Source organism: Cherax quadricarinatus, chromosome 74 (genome assembly GCF_038502225.1).
Source record: "Cherax quadricarinatus isolate ZL_2023a chromosome 74, ASM3850222v1, whole genome shotgun sequence".
Lineage (NCBI taxonomy): Eukaryota > Metazoa > Arthropoda > Malacostraca > Decapoda > Parastacidae > Cherax > Cherax quadricarinatus.
The window spans coordinates 14,777,841-14,797,534 of NC_091365.1; positions in this window are offsets into that span (position 1 = coordinate 14,777,841).

Sequence of the window (19,694 nt, forward strand, 5' to 3'; positions counted from 1 at the left end):
TAGCAATCAGCGAAGAGGCGGGGCCAGGAGCTGTGACTCGACCCCTGCAACCACAAATAGGTGAGTACAAATAGGTGAGTACACACACACACAAAGTGGTAATGCTTTATTTATACGGTAGAGGATGAAATCCATGAGCTTGACGTTTGTGTCTTAGTTGGAGTCCGGAGAGCCCAGACATACCGTCAAGGAATGTGTAAAGGAACAAAATGGAGACTGACAGTAAAGGCCATAAACCTCATAGAAATCAATACTACTCAAGCACACACTGAGTGTTGTTATTCACCAATAGTCCCATTGATTATGTTTAGAGTAAATTTAATAGTGGAGTGACATTCTCGTGCATCTAATAACATGCTGGGAGTAACATTATGTTCGAGAATTATCTATTACTTTTGTGCATTTAAATCAACATCACCTCTCTATTAACTCAAAAAAGTACTATTAATTGGATTTCAGGTCCCAGACCGAGGTGAAACGAATAGTTTAATGCTAGCTGTCACAATGTGTGTAATTAATAAGTATACTTTAAGGATACCATGCCATGGATGGGTACAGTGACATGGAATGACAGAGGAAGGCATCCAGATGGTGGCACTGTGGTGCCCATAGGAGAACCACAATGGAACTAAGAGTAGTGCCAATTCCTACATCCGGAAGAATGGATACCGGATAGTTTCACCCTGGCTGTCCAAAACACCATGGCAAGTCAGAGAAGTTATGCATTGGAAGAAAACGAACTTACCGTTATGTTCGGGACGAACCATTATATCTAGAACAGTCAGTAACATTTGTAAAGTTTCCAGGTTTGAGATTATGAACACTTGCTTCAACTATGTATGAATCGTGTCTACACAAGCTCTGGCTTGTATTGTACAAGGACTGGTTATCTTGTTTTACAATCAGTTTTAGATGTTTCTTTCCAGCACTGAAGAATCTGGGACAATAATTTGAATTTTGGACCATCTTGCAGGATTGTTGCACACTCTAAATACTCCCTTTGACTTTTGTGCCGTCCGAATCAAGTACTGGTGTTAAGTTCGCTTAAGTTCCAACAGTATTACTGTTTGTTACTGTTTGCATAAAAACTACACGCATACCAAATTATATTATGTCCATTTTTCTGTCCAGGTCTATTAGGGCAAAATATTGCCACCGTACAGCAGCAGTTCAGAAAGCTGAGATACCCTGACTACTTCATCCAAGAAGATATATGCAAAGCCAAATAAAACTATTACAGATCAACACACAACAGAAATTGATCTTCCCCTTAAACACTGGAAAATAGGAGAAAACCAGACATTTAACCAACATGATTTTTTCTTATCCGAACAAAATAATTAATAGTTTCTAAAGAAATAAACTGATGAGTGAGTGAATGATGGTGAAAGTGTTTCGTGTTTTTCATGTCCATCTACCTCAGTGGTGTTAAGATTTAAATGATGTAAACTGTAAAGTAATTAAAACATGTTAAGTGTTTTTCCGGATTTGCTGAATGAATTAGTTTTAAATGCTGTAATTTCTCTGCCAGATCCTCGTGCACATCTACACTATATTTACTACACAGATTTCAAGCTCTTTCTCTTATATATCGACACTCATTACAGGATATTTCCACAAAACAGTGAAATCTGATTTCAGCTCTCGTACTGCCTCGCATCGCCATGTCACTCGCTCTAAGAGTCTAGAAGAACATATAAATCAACAGACTGTAATAGATTTCTGAACTCTTATCTCCTATTTTCTCGTCATTTCCATTGTCTGTGAACCTTCGTATTTTAATAACACTGCATTCTGGTTATTTATTAAAAACAGATCCTCCATCAGGCTTTCTAATTTTTAACATCTATGTCTGTTGTTGAACCTCTGGCTTCAAGACTTTCCTGTAGCCATTGGAACTGTCAACCAAACTGAAGCTATAAAACGCAAGTAAAGGATTTCATGTAGATAAGAATTCCACACAAAACCCTGGTTGACCAATATATATCAGACATCTTATATAGGGAACAACCTATAGTCTCGGTAAGTTAATAATACAGAAAATGGCTTAGTCCAGGCTTACCCTTATAGTCATCGACCCGTGGGAAATAGTCCCGTCTGTCTCCTAATTATACCCCTGCCTGCCACAAGGACAGGTTTTGACTAGGGTCACGTCTGCCCTCCATACACACATATGTCTACAAGTTGTTACAATAATTGGTGCAGTTTGGTAAGGAAATGTGACGCATTTTTAATGATGTCAGATGACAAGATTTGCAGAGTTGCGGTGCTCAGTAACCTTTGAAGCAAATATGCATAAAACAACATTCCGACCCCTGCAACAAACAACAAAAAGTAGTGCACAAGTAACTCGCACATAGAAGAAGGAAATTTATTATGACGTTTCGGTCCAACTTGCACCATTAACTAGTCACAGAGGCACAAATGGAAAGAAGAGAGTATATACACGAGAAGGGTGACGGGGCCTGGAGTAAAACGAGAGTAGACAGTAGTATATTGGTAGAAGTAGTGTTAGTGGTAGTAATAATATTAGTAGTTAGGAATGCAAGAGTGGCAGAGATGGCAATAAGAAGGTAGTAGTAGCGACACAAGAGTCAGAGTGGAGCGAGAGTGGAGGTAGACTAACAAGAGAAAAAAGGAGGAGCACTGCAGGGGAGCTAATGGTCCACGAGGGTGGGATAAAAACCCAGGGGAAAAATACTTATAGGACACAACTCACCTAAACAGAAGAAAAAAAACGCAAAGAAAATATAGGAAATGCGAACAGGTAAGGGTAAAGATAGAGATCAGGTCAACAAGTAGCAATACTCCCATGATTATCACTCCCAGACAGGATCCCATTTCAAAAGCGCTAAGCTGTAGTACGAGACTATGTAAATTTCCAAATGCTAAACACCACCAATGGTTAGCTCCGTGCTGATCAAAGGAGAATTGAGATTAATAAGTTATTTTGAATATAAAATATACTGGATTCACTACGAGCATGGCAATATATACACTGTGTGTAATCTACCCAGTGGGTTCACCAGAAGGGTTGGACGGGTAGTAAGGCAATACCAGAGGTTTAGTGTGCAGACGTGATCTGGTCGGTGGCTAGAATGACTGACCTTGTGAGGCTCAAGATACCCATTAGGTCACTTAGCTAATTAAAGCCTGGTAATATGGAAGTAAATATTAACTATTACAAAACCTCATTTCACAAAAATTCAACTCCATCCAGCAAATCGCAACTCGTGGTACACTACCACCAACAAATAGTCAATCGTCTCAACAAAGTGACCAACATAATCACTTGCTATCCTAACAAACTGGGAAATCTCTTTTCCAAGAAACATGAGCATTCAGGTACACAAGACACAGTAGGAGTCTACTAGATATCATGCAGACCGAATGCTATCAACGAGGATCACCGAACACAAGAGGACGATACGTTATGGACGAGAGCCCAGCCATTTTTCAACACCTTAGCAACAACAATCATAATATTTATTGGGAAGCTGCCACCATTAAACTCGAATCACAAAACAGCTACAAATGCAAAATCATAGAACATGCCGTCATAGATATTTAGCCTAATTTTAATATTTATGAGACAATGAAAACCAGACGTTATTTCAAAATTCGCCCTTAAGAAGTACCAGCACCTAACTTAATACAGAACGCCAGATTAAGATCAGGAATTACAGAGTATAGATAAACTACTTACCCAAAGTTTAAGTGTGGTTCCAGTCACCTGCTTCAAGAACTGACACACCACGCCCATTTACTCCCTGACCTGTCTTCTCTCGTGCTGATCTGGTGCTTCATACTCACCACCTTCCTAAATATCATTTTTGCATCACCAGAAGGGTCGAAATATACAGACCAATTCATCTTCTGAGTTTTTCTTCATGCGAGTTATATATATATATATATATATATATATATATATATATATATATATATATATATATATATATATATATATATATATATATATATATATATAAGATTTCAGTTACGTCTTGCTACTTCTACTTACACACAGGTCACACTACACATGTATGTACAAGCGTGTATATGCACACACCCCTCTGCGTTTTCTATTTTCTTACTAGTTTTTGTTTTTGTTTATTTCCTCTTACCTCCATGGGAAAGTGGAAAGGAATTCTTCCTCCGTAAGCTATGAGTGTCGTAAGAGGCAACTACAATGCCGGGAGCAAGGGGCTAGTAGCCCCTTCTGTATAGGTTACTAAAGTTAAAAAGAGAAACTTTTCTTTTTCTTTATGGGCCGGCCTGCTTCGGTGGGATATGGCTGGTTTGTTGCAATATGTGTGTGTGTGTGTGTGTGTGTGTCGTGCCGAATAAATAAAACTTGCGATTTTGGCTTAAATAGCAACACACTTCTTGCCAAATAGGGCAAACGAAAATTTGTGTATGCTATAATTTCGCAAAAATCATTTTGAATTTAACGAAAAAATACATTTCATAGTGTTTGTTTATCATTAAATTATTGTAAACTTATATAAAATATATATAGTTGGATTAGGCTAAATTAAATTACGATTGTTATAAGGTTAGGTAAGTTTTCTAAGGTTCTTTTGGTACAAAATTATTAATTTTTCTATTACATAAATGAAAAAAAGTATTTTTAAACGTATAAGAGAAAATTTTAGAAAGGTCTAAATTTTAAATGAGTTCTTGACCAGTTTTACCTATTCGGCACAAACAAACACAATACTATTTATTAACACGTCGGCCATTTCCCACCAAGAGAGTGTAGCCCGAAAAAGAAAAACTTTCATCATTCACTCCATCACTATTTCCAGAAGAGCGCTCACACTACATTAACACGTCTCCTTCAGAGTGCCGGCACTGTACGTCCCACCTCCAGGACTCATGTCCGGCCTGCCGGTTTCCCTGAATCCCTTCATGTTACCTTGCTCACACTCCAACAGCAATTCAAGTCTCAAAAATCGTTTATCTCAATTCATTCCTAACACACTCATGCATGCTTGCTGGAAGTCAAAGCCCCTCGCTCATAAAACCTCCTTCACTCCCTCTATCCTTTTCTAGGCCAACCCCTACCCCGCCTTCCACTACAGATTTATACGATCTCCAAGTCATTCAATTTGCCTTCCTCTCTAAATGTCCGAACCATCTCAACAACCCCTCTGGGTAATACTTTTAGTAACCACACACCTCCTAATTTCTAAACTATGGATTTTCTGCATTACATTTACACCACACATTGCCTTCAGACATGACATCTCCACTGCCTCCAGCCTTCTCTTGTTACAACATTCACCACCCATGCTTCACACCCGTATAAGAGTGTTGGTATAACTATACTCTCATACATTCCCCTCTTTGCTTCCATGGACAAAGTTCTTTGTCTCCACAGACTCCTCAATGCAAAACTCACCTTTTTTTTCCCCTCATCAATTCTATGATTCACCTCATCTTTCATAGACCCGTCTACTGACACGTCAACTCCCAAATATCTGAATACATTCACCTCCTTCATACTCTCTACCTCCAAGCTGATATCCATTCTATCGTTACCTAATTTTTTTATCCTCATATATATATATATATATATATATATATATATATATATATATATATATATATATATATATATAATATTACACACATACACACACATACACACACACACACACACACACACACAGACACACACACACACACACACACACACACACACACGAGTGAATAGAGACGAATGGTTATTGGGACCTGACGAGCAGGGTAATATTTTGTGAAGGGATTCAGGGAAACCGGTTAACCGGACTTAAGTCCTTGAAATGGGAAGAAAAATACCTTCACTTTAAAGGAGGGGTTTGGGATATTTGCAGTTTGGAGGGACATCTGAACTGTTGTATCTGAGCACCTCTGCAAAGACAGTGATTATGTATGAGTGAGGTGAAAGTGTTGAATGATGAAAGTATTTTCTTTCTTTCTGTATATATATATATATATATATATATATATATATATATATATATATATATTGTGTGTGTGTGTGTGTGTACTCACCTATTTGTACTCACCTATTTGTGGTTGCAGGGGTCGAGTCATAGCTCCTGGCCCCGCCTCTTCACTGATTGCTACTAGGTCCTCTCTCTCCCTGCTACATGAGCTTTATCATACCTCGCCTTAAAACTATGTATGGTTCCCGCCTCCACTACTTCACTTTCTAGACTATTCCATGACTTGACTACTCTATGACTGAAGAAATACTTCCTAACATCCCTTCGATTCATCTGAGTCTTCAACTTCCAATTGTGACCTCTTGTGTCTGTGTCCCATCTCTGGAACATCCTGTCTTTGTCCACCTTGTCTATTCCGCGCAGTATTTTATATGTCGTTATCATGTCTCCCCTGACCCTCCTGGCCTCCAGTGTCGTCAGGCCGATTTCCCTCAACCTTTCTTCGTAGGACAATCCCCGTAGCTCTGGGACTAGTCTTGTTGCAAACCTTTGCACTTTCTCTAATTTCTTGACGTGCTTGACTAGGTGTGGATTCCAAACTGGTGCTGCATACTCCAGTATGGGCCTGACGTAAATGGTATACAGGGTCTTGAACGACTCCTTACTGAGGTATCGGAACGCTATCCGTAGGTTTGCCAGGCGCCCGTATGCTGCAGCAGTTATCTGATTTATGTGCGCCTCAGGAGATATGCTCGGTGTTATACTCACCCCCAGATCTTTTTCCTTGAGTGAGGTTTGCAGTCTTTGGCCATCTAAACTATATTGTGTCTGCGGTCTTCTTTGCCCTTCCCCAATCTTCATGACTTTGCATTTGGCAGGGTTAAACTCAAGGAGCCAGTTGCTGGACCAGGCTTGCAGCCTGTCCAGGTCTCTTTGTAGTCCTGCCTGATCCTCATCCGATTTGATTCTTCTCATTAACTTCACATCATCTGCAAACAAGGACACTTCTGAGTCTATCCCTTCCGTTATGTCGTTCACATATACCAAGAACAGCACAGGTCCTAGGACTGACCCCTGTGGAACCCCGCTTGTCACAAGCGCCCACTCTGACACCTCGTCACGTACCATGACTGTGTGTGTGTGTGTGTGTGTGTGTGTGTGTGTGTGTGATCCTAAACGAAAATGAAAAATTTCGAGCGAGCAGAAATGCACGAAGCGTAATTCGTCAAATAACACACACTGTAATTGGAGAAGAAGTTGTGCACCAGGAAGTAATCTGGCAGCCGGATGTTTCATACATCAGCTAATAAAGTGTCGTGTGTGTGGAGTCACTTTGTTCATAACTTGGATGTTAATTAAAAGCTAAACTACTTTTGTGACTTCTGGAGAGCTTGTAAACGCGTTGCCTTAATTACAACTCTCTTCAGCTGTTTGCTCTCAAAATTTGCTTGCTTGTAAGAGTCTTTTCTGAAAAATTCCTCCAGTTGGAGAGGAAGTAGCGATAGTTTCCATCCTCGTAGTTCAAGAGTTCTGGCAGGTACACCAAACTCCAGTGTGCCAGAATACTTGAAGGATTAAAAGTTTACTGTGTACAGATATGATTATCAACATTATGCTACTGAAAGCCAAGACAAAATAAAGTGGGTAATTAAGAGTGTGTTATCACACAAACTCAATTTATTCGTTTCCCATCAACCACATCTTGTAATAAAAAAAATTGCTCATGGTTGTCGGACATGCATAGTATATAATTTTCTTGTAATGACAGAACCAGAGACATGTGTAGTATAATGATAGAACCAGAGACATGTGTAGTATAATGATAGAACCAGAGACATGTGTAGTATAATGATAGAACCAGAGACATGTGTAGTATAATGATAGAACCAGAGACATGTGTAGTATAATGATAGAACCAGAGACATGTGTAGTATAATGATAGAACCAGAGACATGTGTAGTATAATGATAGAACCAGAGACATGTGTAGTATAATGATAGAACCAGAGACATGTGTAGTATAATGATAGAACCAGACACATATGCAGTATAATGATAGAACCAGAGACATGTGTACATAAGAACATAAGAAAGGAGGAATACTGCAGCAGGCCTGTTGGCCCATATTAGGCAGGTCCTTCACAAATCCATCCCACTAATAGAATATTTGCCATAATAAGAACATAAGAAATAAGGAACACTGCAACAGGCCTACTGGTCTATGCGAGGCAGCTCCAACTCTCCCCACCGGCTTTAGCCAATGCCTTGACCTAGTGAGATCAAACATGTCACTTAGGGGAGGAGCACTGCATCCGACCTAGTAGCTAGTCAGGTCCAACTGACACCCACCCACACCCACCCATGTATTTATCTAACCTATTTTTAAAACTACACAACGTTTTAGCCTCTATAACTGTACTTGGGAGTTTGTTCCACTCATCCACAACTTTATTACCAAACCAGCGCTTTCTTTTATCCTTCCTGAATCTGAATTTTTCCAATTTAAAGCCATTGCTGCGAGTCCTGTCTATGTTAGATATTTTTAGCACGCTATTTACATCCCCTTCATTAATTCCTGTTTTACATTTATACACCTCAATCATATCCCCCCTAATTCTACGCCTTTCTAGAGAGTGCAGATTCAGGGCCCTTAGTCTATCCTCATAGGGAAGATTTCTGATACATGGGATCAACTTTGTCATCCTCCTTTGTACGTTTTCCAGTGCATTTAATATCCATTCTGTAATACGGTGACCAAAACTGTGCAGCATAATCTAAATGAGGCCTGATGAAAATAAATGGTATAAAATACGGACACAATGGAAACAAACACATACGCAGTTTAATGTGATCCTTTATTGACAACGTTTCGCCCACACAGTGACTCGAAAAAGCCCACTGTGTGGGCGAAACGTTGTCAATAAAGGATCACATTAAACTGCTTATGTGTTCATGTTTCCAAATGAGGCCTAACCAAAGATATATAGAGTTGAACAACCTGAGGACTTCTATTATTTATACTTCTTGCTATGAAGCTAAGGATTCTGTTAGCTTTATTGCAAACACTACTACTAACCAGAACTCCTAAATCCTTTTCGCAATCCGTAATATTAAGATCTACATTATTTAGCTGATATGCGGCATGGTTATTTTCCTGTCCAATATTTAGAACTTTGCATCTGCCACTTCTCCGACCACTGCATTTATTCAAATCGTCCTGGAGTGCTCTAATGTCCTCATTAGAATGAATTGGACGGCCTATTTTGGTGTCATCAGCAAATGTACTTATGTCATTATTTAGTCCCTCATCTATGTCGCTTACGTAGACTGTGAACAGCAAGGGGACCCAACATTGACCCCTGTGGAACACCCCTTGTAACGTGCCCGCATTCTGATTTCTCCCCATTTATGCAAACTCTCTGCTACCTATTCGTCAACCATGCCTCAACCCAAGAAAAAATTTCCCCTCCTATTCCGTGTGCCTTAAGTTTCCTCAATAACCTCTGATGTGGAACTCTATCGAAAGCCTTACTGAAGTCAATATACACAATATCATATCCAATATCATGACCTACCCCCTCAGATACCTTAGTGAAGAAAGTCAGTAAATTCGTAAGACAGGAACGCCCCTTTATAAAACCGTGCTGAGATTCATTAATCAATTTATGCCTTTCGAGATGGCTACGAATTGCTTCGGCAATTATTGATTCCATAAATTTTCCCACTATGGAGGTAAGGCTTATTGGTCTATAGTTCGAAGCTAGGGACCTGTCACCTGCCTTGTAAATAGGTATTACATTTGCCATTTTCCACTTATCAGGCACTATGCTAGTTTGTAGTGATATGTTGAAAAGATTAGACAAAGGCATGCTAAGTTCCTCTCTACATTCCTTTAACACCCTTGCAAACAGTTCATCAAGACCTGGGGATTTGTTAGGTTTTAATTTCTCTCTTTGTCTGAGGACCATGTCACTAGTTACTGCAATCGTGCATAGTTTATTATCTTCCTGTTCTACATAATCTATTTTTTCTGGAATTTCGCTAGTATTTTCCTAGGTAAAAACTGAGAGGAAGTATTGAAAATTTCACACATATCCTTATCACTATCAGTGATCTGACCAGAGTTACTCTTAAGTGGGCCAATCTTGTCCCTAATCTTACTTCTGTATACCTGAAAGAACCATTTTGGGTTAGTCTTTGAATCCCTTGCGACCTTAGCCTCAAAATCCCCTTTTGCTTTTCTTATTCTTTTTTTTATTTCTCTCTTTAATTGAATATATTGATTTCTTAACTGGCCATTCCCTCTTTTGATACGCCTATATATGCCTCTCTTTTGACCAATTAGATGTTTTAATCTATTGTTCATCCATTTGGGATCATTTTTGCTAGATCTAATTTCCCTACTCGGAACAAAAGTTGTCTGGGCAGCTAGAACTATGCTCTGATAAACGTCATATTGGCAACCAACACCAGCTACCTGACCCATAGTCAGGACATCCCAATTTAGCCCACCCAGGTAATTTTTCAGTCCCATGAAATCGGCCAAGCGAAAATCTGGGACAGAGATTTGATTGCGGTTATCCGGGTAACTCCATGATATATTGAAACTAAGTGATTTGTGATCACTTTCCCCAAGCTCGCCATTAACCTCAAGATTATTAGCTAGTGATTCTTTGTTGGTAAGAACCAAGTCAAGTAGATTGTTTCCTCTAGTTGGTTCTGCCACAAACTGTTTTTAAAGCAATCCTGAACCGTATCAAGAAAGTCACTAGACTCAAGATTTCCTGTCACATTGTTCCAATCAATTTGTCTAAAGTTAAAATCTCCCATTAACACAACATTTTCATATCTAGATGCCTTATGAATTTCGTCCCATAACAGCTTACTGCACTCCCTGTCAAGGTTTGGGGGCCTATAAATCACACCCAAAATTAACTTTTGACGACCCTTGAGAAACTGTAGCCAAACAGATTCTGTGTCCGATGTTTCTAATATTATATCTTGTCTAACACAACAATTTAATTTATCTCTGACATACATCACCACCCTTCCTGTTGACCCCATTAGTATGGAATAGTTTATAACCCTGTATACTGCATTCAGAAGGCATTTCTCTATCTTTCCAGTTGAACCAGGTCTCTGTTACAGCAATAATATCTATATTACCTGCACTTTCAAGTAATCTTAGCTCATGTATCTTATTTCTTACACTCCTATTTGTATAGTAAACCTTAAGGGAGCTAGTCATTTGTTGCTCTCTACTATCTCTATTTGTTGATCAGTTAATATGCCTTTACTAGCAACTTTATTTTGAATATTGTCTTTTTTTTTACCTAACATACGTGTAAATTTTACCTTATTCCTAGTAATGACCCTCGTATTGTATATAGTCTTAATGACCTTGGTGTAGTAGATAGTATTTTTAGTATGATAATAAGATGTTATCTTCATTGTAGAATAATAGGAAAATATTGTAACCTTTATAATAATAAGGTAAAAGGACCCCAATGGAAATAAGTCACTGTGTCTGACTTTTTTGGGTTATCCTAGGTTCTCTACACATATGCTGCTATGTATGATAATTCTATGTAACTGTATTTGTGTATACCTGAATAAACTTACTTACTTACCTGAAGTATCCCAGTAATATCTGCTATTTTCAACCCTAATACCGCAGCCTGACTGTTTCCCACAAACACCCATACCTCTATAATCTATCAGTTTAAAGTCCTAGACAAGTCACCAATAACTCCCTCAATCGAAATGGCTAATATAACCACTCCAGCCCCAGAGAGATGAACCCCATCCCTTGCATACATATCACGTTTACTATAGAATATGTCCCAGTTATCAATGAATGGGATTGCAAGTTCCTTGCAGTACCTGTCTAGCCAGCAATTTATACCAATTGCCCTAGACATCCATTCATTGCCCACTCCCCTTCTAGGCAAGTTGCTGCATATGATTGGGATCCCTCCCTTAGACCTGACTACATCTATGGCTGACCTATACTTATCCAGCAGCTCCTGTCTCCTGCCATTCCAAATGTCATTACCACCAGCACTAAGACAGATAATGGGCTTGTTCCCATTCCCTGACATAATATTATCCAACCTGCTGACTATGTCTCCAACATCAGCTCCTGGGAGGCACTCTCTCTGTCTGACCTTTCTATCTCTGTTACAAAATGCACGGTCCATATACCTTACTTGAGAATCTCCCACAATCAGAATATTCTTACCTTGATAAGCAGGGGAGTCAGTGGTACCTTTAACCTCACTAACCACTGAAGTACACTCGTCCTGGAGAACAGAGAATCGATTTCCTACCTTCACATCTTCTCTATTAACCTTCCTTATCATCCTTCTTCCTGAATTGTGAACCATTTGCCACTTAAAGCGGCTGCCACTCTCCAAATCACTGCTGGTAACTTTTTCCTCCTCACCAGCTACACCCATCACACACTCACGCCCAAACCCCTCTAGACGAAGCTTCAGCCTCCTATTTTCCTTCTGAAGAAGTAGAATCTCCTTCTTCAACACTTTAACCTGAGATTCTAAAACACTACAACAAGCCATGGTGCTTGGTAACACCCCACGCTAATCCCAGACAGCTTAGGACAGGTATGACCACATGTGATCACTGACCTCAGCGTAGTGAACATTGATCTCAGCGTAGTATAATGATAGAACCAGAGACATATGTAGTATAATGACAGAACCAGAGACATATGTAGTATGATAGAACCAGAGACATATGTAGTATGATAGAACCAGAGACATATGCAGTATAATGACAGAACCAGAGACATATGCAGTAAAATAATAGAACCAGATATATTCAGTATAATAAGATCCTTTGTTGATAATATGTCGACCGCGTAGTGGGCGAAATGGGCTCTTCTCACACAGTACCACTGTTAACCTGTGTTTGACACACTGCATCACTGTTAACCTGTGTCTGACACACTGCATCACTGTTAACCTGTGTCTGACACACTGCATCACTGTTAACCTGTGTCTGACACACTGCATCACTGTTAACCTGTGTCTGACACACTGCATCACTGTTAACCTGTGTCTGACACACTGCATCACTGTTAACCTGTGTCTGACACACTGCATCACTGTTAATCTGTGTCTGACACACTGCATCACTGTTAACCTGTGTCTGACACACTGCATCACTGTTAACCTGTGTCTGACACACTGCATCACTATTAACCTGTGTCTGACACACTGCATCACTGTTAACCTGTGATTGACACACTGAATCACTGTTACCCTGTGATTGACACACTGAATCACTGTTAACTTGTGCTTGAAACACTGCATCACTGTTAACCTGTGCTTGACACACTGAACCACTGGCTTGTTTGTGTGAACATAGACTTGCACTAGATTTGATTAAAAGGATAACTCAAAGAAAGTAACATTTTAACCACTGGTTTCAAAACCCATCTCGTTCCTCAAAAACACTTCCTGGGCGACCTTAAAAATGATCCCAGCTTCTCATTTTCATCCATATATCACACGCAAAACATTTTTCTTCATTATCACAGTGTTTCTCGCGTTCGGTTTGCCCTTCCCGGTATTCCAGTCTTCATTAATCTTTCAACAAGTCTAGAATTCCTCCCTGAACATTTTCGGCTGCATACATTGTACTCACAGTCTGACGTAGTTCTCTGCTTACTTTTTCACTGGACTGCGTGCTAATATTACTAGACTGCGTGTTAATATTACTGGACTGCGTGTTAATATTACTGGACTGCGTGTTAATATTACTGGACTGCGTGCTAATATTACTGGACTGTGTGCGAATATTACTGGACTGCGTGTTAATATTACTGGACTGTGTGTTAATATTACTGGACTGTGTGTTAATATTACTGGACTGTGTGTTAATATTACTGGACTGTGTGTTAATATTACTGGACTGTGTGCTAATATTACTGGACTGCGTGTTAATATTACTGGACTGCGTGTTAATATTACTGGTCTGTGTGCGAATATTACTGGACTGCGTGTTAATATTACTGGACTGCGTGTTAATATTACTGGACTGTGTGCGAATATTACTGGACTGTGTGCGAATATTACTGGACTGCGTGTTAATATTACTGGACTGTGTGTTAATATTACTGGACTGTGTGTTAATATTACTGGACTGCGTGTTAATATTACTGGACTGCGTGCGAATATTACTGGACTGCGTGTTAATATTACTGGACTGTGTGTTAATATTACTGGACTGTGTGTTAATATTACTGGACTGTGTGTTAATATTATTGGACTGTGTGTTAATATTACTGGACTGTGTGTTAATATTACTGGACTGTGTGTTAATATTACTGGACTGTGTGTTAATATTACTGGAGTGTGTGCTAATATTACTGGACTGCGTGTTAATATTACTGGACTGTGTGTTAATATTACTGGACTGTGTGTTAATATTACTGGAATGCGTGTTAATATTATTGGACTGTGTGTTAATATTACTGGACTGCGTGTTAATATTACTGGACTGTGTGTTAATATTACTGGACTGTGTGTTAATATTACTGGACTGTGTGTTAATATTATTGGACTGTGTGTTAATATTACTGGACTGTGTGTTAATATTATTGGACTGTGTGTTAATATTACTGGACTGTGTGTTAATATTACTGGACTGTGTGTTAATATTACTGGACTGTGTGTTAATATTACTGGAGTGTGTGCTAATATTACTGGAGTGTGTGCTAATATTACTGGACTGCGTGTTAATATTACTGGACTGTGTGTTAATATTACTGGACTGTGTGTTAATATTACTGGACTGTGTGTTAATATTACTGGAATGCGTGTTAATATTACTGGACTGCGTGCGAATATTACTGGACTGCGTGTTAATATTACTGGACTGCGTGTGAATATTACTGGACTGCGTGTTAATATTACTGGACTGTGTGTTAATATTACTGGACTGTGTGTTAATATTACTGGACTGTGTGTTAATATTACTGGACTGTGTGTTAATATTACTGGACTGTGTGTTAATACTACTGGAATGCGTGTTAATATTACTGGACTGTGTGCTAATATTACTGGACTGTGTGTTAATATTACTGGACTGTGTGTTAATATTACTGGACTGCGTGTTAATATTACTGGACTGCGTGTTAATATTACTGAACTGCGTGTTAATATTATTGGACTGTGTGCGAATATTACTGGACTGCGTGTTAATATTACTGGACTGCGTGTTAATATTACTGGTCTGTGTGCGAATATTACTGGACTGCGTGTTAATATTACTGGACTGCGTGTTAATATTACTGGTCTGTGTGCGAATATTACTGGACTGCGTGTTAATATTACTGGACTGCATGTTAATATTACTGGACTGCGTGTTAATATTACTGGACTACGTGTTAATATTACTGGACTGCGTGTTAATATTACTGGACTGCGTGTTAATATTACTGGACTGTGTGTTAATATTACTGGACTGTGTGTTAATATTACTGGACTGCGTGTTAATATTACTGGACTGCGTGCGAATATTACTGGACTGTGTGTTAATATTACTGGACAGTGTGTTAATATTACTGGACTGCGTGTTAATATTACTGGACTGCGTGTTAATATTACTGGAGTGCGTGTTAATATTACTGGACTGCGTGTTAATATTACTGGAATGGTGTGTTGTTACAGTGTTGTGCTGGTTCGTGTGTTGTTACAGTGTTGTGCTGGCTGGTGTGTTGTTACAGTGTTGTGCTGGCTGGTGTGTTGTTACAGTGTTGTGCTGGCTGGTGTGTTGTCACAGTGTTGTGCTGGCTAGTGTGTTGTCACAGTGTTGTGCTGGCTAGTGTGTTGTTACAGTGTTGTGCTGGCTAGTGTGTTGTTACAGTGTTGTGCTGGCTGGTGTGTTGTTACAGTGTTGTGCTGGCTGGTGTGTTGTTACAGTGTTGTGCTGGCTGGTGTGTTGTTACAGTGTTGTGCTAGCTGGTGTGTTGTTACAGTGTTGTGCTGGCTGGTGTGTTGTCACAGTGTTGTGCTGGCTGGTGTGTTGTTACAGTGTTGTGCTGGCTGGTGTGTTGTTACAGTGTTGTGCTAGCTGGTGTGTTGTTACAGTGTTGTGCTGGCTGGTGTGTTGTTACAGTGTTGTGCTAGCTGGTGTGTTGTTACAGTGTTGTGCTGGCTGGTGTGTTGTTACAGTGTTGTGCTGGCTGGTGTGTTGTTACAGTGTTGTGCTGGCTGGTGTGTTGTCACAGTGTTGTGCTGGCTGGTGTGTTGTCACAGTGTTGTGCTGGCTGGTGTGTTGTTACAGTGTTGTGCTGGCTGGTGTGTTGTCACAGTGTTGTGCTAGCTGGTGTGTTGTCACAGTGTTGTGCTAGCTGGTGTGTTGTTACAGTGTTGTGCTAGCTGGTGTGTTGTTACAGTGTTGTGCTGGCTGGTGTGTTGTTACAGTGTTGTGCTGGCTGGTGTGTTGTTACAGTGTTGTGCTGGCTGGTGTGTTGTTACAGTGTTGTGCTAGCTGGTGTGTTGTCACAGTGTTGTGCTGGCTGGTGTGTTGTTACAGTGTTGTGCTGGCTGGTGTGTTGTTACAGTGTTGTGCTGGCTGGTGTGTTGTTACAGTGTTGTGCTGGCTGGTGTGTTGTTACAGTGTTGTGCTGGCTGGTGTGTTGTTACAGTGTTGTGCTGGCTGGTGTGTTGTTACAGTGTTGTGCTGGCTGGTGTGCTGTCACAGTGTTGTGCTAGCTGGTGTGTTGTTACAGTGTTGTGCTGGCTGGTGTGTTGTTACAGTGTTGTGCTGGCTGGTGTGTTGTCACAGTGTTGTGCTAGCTGGTGTGTTGTCACAGTGTTGTGCTAGCTGGTGTGTTGTCATAGTGTTGTGCTAGCTGGTGTGTTGTCACAGTGTTGTGCTAGCTGGTGTGTTGTTACAGTGTTGTGCTAGCTGGTGTGTTGTTACAGTGTTGTGCTGGCTGGTGTGTTGTTACAGTGTTGTGCTGGCTGGTGTGTTGTTACAGTGTTGTGCTAGCTGGTGTGTTGTCACAGTGTTGTGCTAGCTGGTGTGTTGTTACAGTGTTGTGCTAGCTGGTGTGTTGTCACAGTGTTGTGCTAGCTGGTGTGTTGTTACAGTGTTGTGCTAGTTGGTGTGTTGTTACAGTGTTGTGCTAGCTGGTGTGTTGTCACAGTGTTGTGCTAGCTGGTGTGTTGTCACAGTGTTGTGCTGGCTGGTGTGTTGTTACAGTGTTGTGCTAGTTGGTGTGTTGTTACAGTGTTGTGCTAGCTGGTGTGTTGTTACAGTGTTGTGCTAGCTGGTGTGTTGTCACAGTGTTGTGCTAGCTGGTGTGTTGTTACAGTGTTGTGCTAGTTGGTGTGTTGTTACAGTGTTGTGCTAGCTGGTGTGTTGTTACAGTGTTGTGCTAGCTGGTGTGTTGTCACAGTGTTGTGCTGGCTGGTGTGTTGTTACAGTGTTGTGCTGGCTGGTGTGTTGTTACAGTGTTGTGCTAGCTGGTGTGTTGTTACAGTGTTGTGCTAGCTGGTGTGTTGTTACAGTGTTGTGCTGGCTGGTGTGTTGTCACAGTGTTGTGCTAGCTGGTGTGTTGTTAGTGTTGTGCTAGCTGGTGTGTTGTTACAGTGTTGTGCTAGCTGGTGTGTTGTTAGTGTTGTGCTAGCTGGTGTGTTGTCACAGTGTTGTGCTAGCTGGTGTGTTGTTACAGTGTTGTGCTAGCTGGTGTGTTGTTAGTGTTGTGCTAGCTGGTGTGTTGTTACAGTGTTGTGCTAGCTGGTGTGTTGTTAGTGTTGTGCTAGCTGGTGTGTTGTCACAGTGTTGTGCTAGCTGGTGTGTTGTTAGTGTTGTGCTAGCTGGTGTGTTGTTACAGTGTTGTGCTAGCTGGTGTGTTGTTACAGTGTTGTGCTGGCTGGTGTGTTGTTACAGTGTTGTGCTAGCTGGTGTGTTGTTACAGTGTTGTGCTGGCTGGTGTGTTGTTACAGTGTTGTGCTGGCTGGTGTGTTGTCACAGTGTTGTGCTAGCTGGTGTGTTGTCACAGTGTTGTGCTGGCTGGTGTGTTGTTACAGTGTTGTGCTGGCTGGTGTGTTGTTACAGTGTTGTGCTGGCTGGTGTGTTGTCACAGTGTTGTGCTGGCTGGTGTGTTGTTACAGTGTTGTGCTGGCTGGTGTGTTGTTACAGTGTTGTGCTAGCTGGTGTGTTGTTACAGTGTTGTGCTGGCTGGTGTGTTGTTACAGTGTTGTGCTGGCTGGTGTGTTGTCACAGTGTTGTGCTGGCTGGTGTGTTGTTACAGTGTTGTGCTGGCTGGTGTGTTGTTAGTGTTGTGCTAGCTGGTGTGTTGTTACAGTGTTGTGCTGGCTGGTGTGTTGTTACAGTGTTGTGCTAGCTGGTGTGTTGTTAGTGTTGTGCTAGCTGGTGTGTTGTCACAGTGTTGTGCTAGCTGGTGTGTTACAGTGTTGTGCTAGCTGGTGTGTTGTTACAGTGTTGTGCTAGCTGGTGTGTTGTTACAGTGTTGTGCTAGCTGGTGTGTTGTTACAGTGTTGTGCTAGCTGGTGTGTTGTTACAGTGTTGTGCTAGCTGGTGTGTTGTCACAGTGTTGTGCTGGCTGGTGTGTTGTTACAGTGTTGTGCTGGCTGGTGTGTTGTTACAGTGTTGTGCTAGCTGGTGTGTTGTTACAGTGTTGTGCTGGCTGGTGTGTTGTTACAGTGTTGTGCTGGCTGGTGTGTTGTCACAGTGTTGTGCTAGCTGGTGTGTTGTTACAGTGTTGTGCTAGCTGGTGTGTTGTTACAGTGTTGTGCTGGCTGGTGTGTTGTCACAGTGTTGTGCTAGCTGGTGTGTTGTTACAGTGTTGTGCTAGCTGGTGTGTTGTTACAGTGTTGTGCTAGCTGGTGTGTTGTCACAGTGTTGTGCTAGCTGGTGTGTTGTTACAGTGTTGTGCTAGCTGGTGTGTTGTTACAGTGTTGTGCTGGCTGGTGTGTTGTTACAGTGTTGTGCTAGCTGGTGTGTTGTCACAGTGTTGTGCTAGCTGGTGTGTTGTCACAGTGTTGTGCTGGCTGGTGTGTTGTTACAGTGTTGTGCTGGCTGGTGTGTTGTTACAGTGTTGTGCTAGCTGGTGTGTTGTTACAGTGTTGTGCTAGCTGGTGTGTTGTTACAGTGTTGTGCTGGCTGGTGTGTTGTTACAGTGTTGTGCTGGCTGGTGTGTTGTTACAGTGTTGTGCTGGCTGGTGTGTTGTTACAGTGTTGTGCTGGCTGGTGTGTTGTTACAGTGTTGTGCTGGCTGGTGTGTTGTTACAGTGTTGTGCTGGCTGGTGTGTTGTCACAGTGTTGTGCTGGCTGGTGTGTTGTTACAGTGTTGTGCTGGCTGGTGTGTTGTTACAGTGTTGTGCTGGCTGGTGTGTTGTTACAGTGTTGTGCTGGCTGGTGTGTTGTTACAGTGTTGTGCTAGCTGGTGTGTTGTTACAGTGTTGTGCTAGCTGGTGTGTTGTTACAGTGTTGTGCTGGCTGGTGTGTTGTTACAGTGTTGTGCTGGCTGGTGTGTTGTTACAGTGTTGTGCTGGCTGGTGTAAGGGCCTCTCATTAACACACATCTCTTTGTTTTGCAATGAATGAGAGCTGTTCACACTGGTTAAAAAAATCGTGTCAATTACTCCATTGAATTAGTTGACTAGTTCATGGGCGCGCTGGCCTGCGTCGCAGTGTGTGCTCACCTATTTGTACTCACCTATTTGTGGTTGCAGGGGTCGAGTCCTAGCTCCTGGCCCCGCCT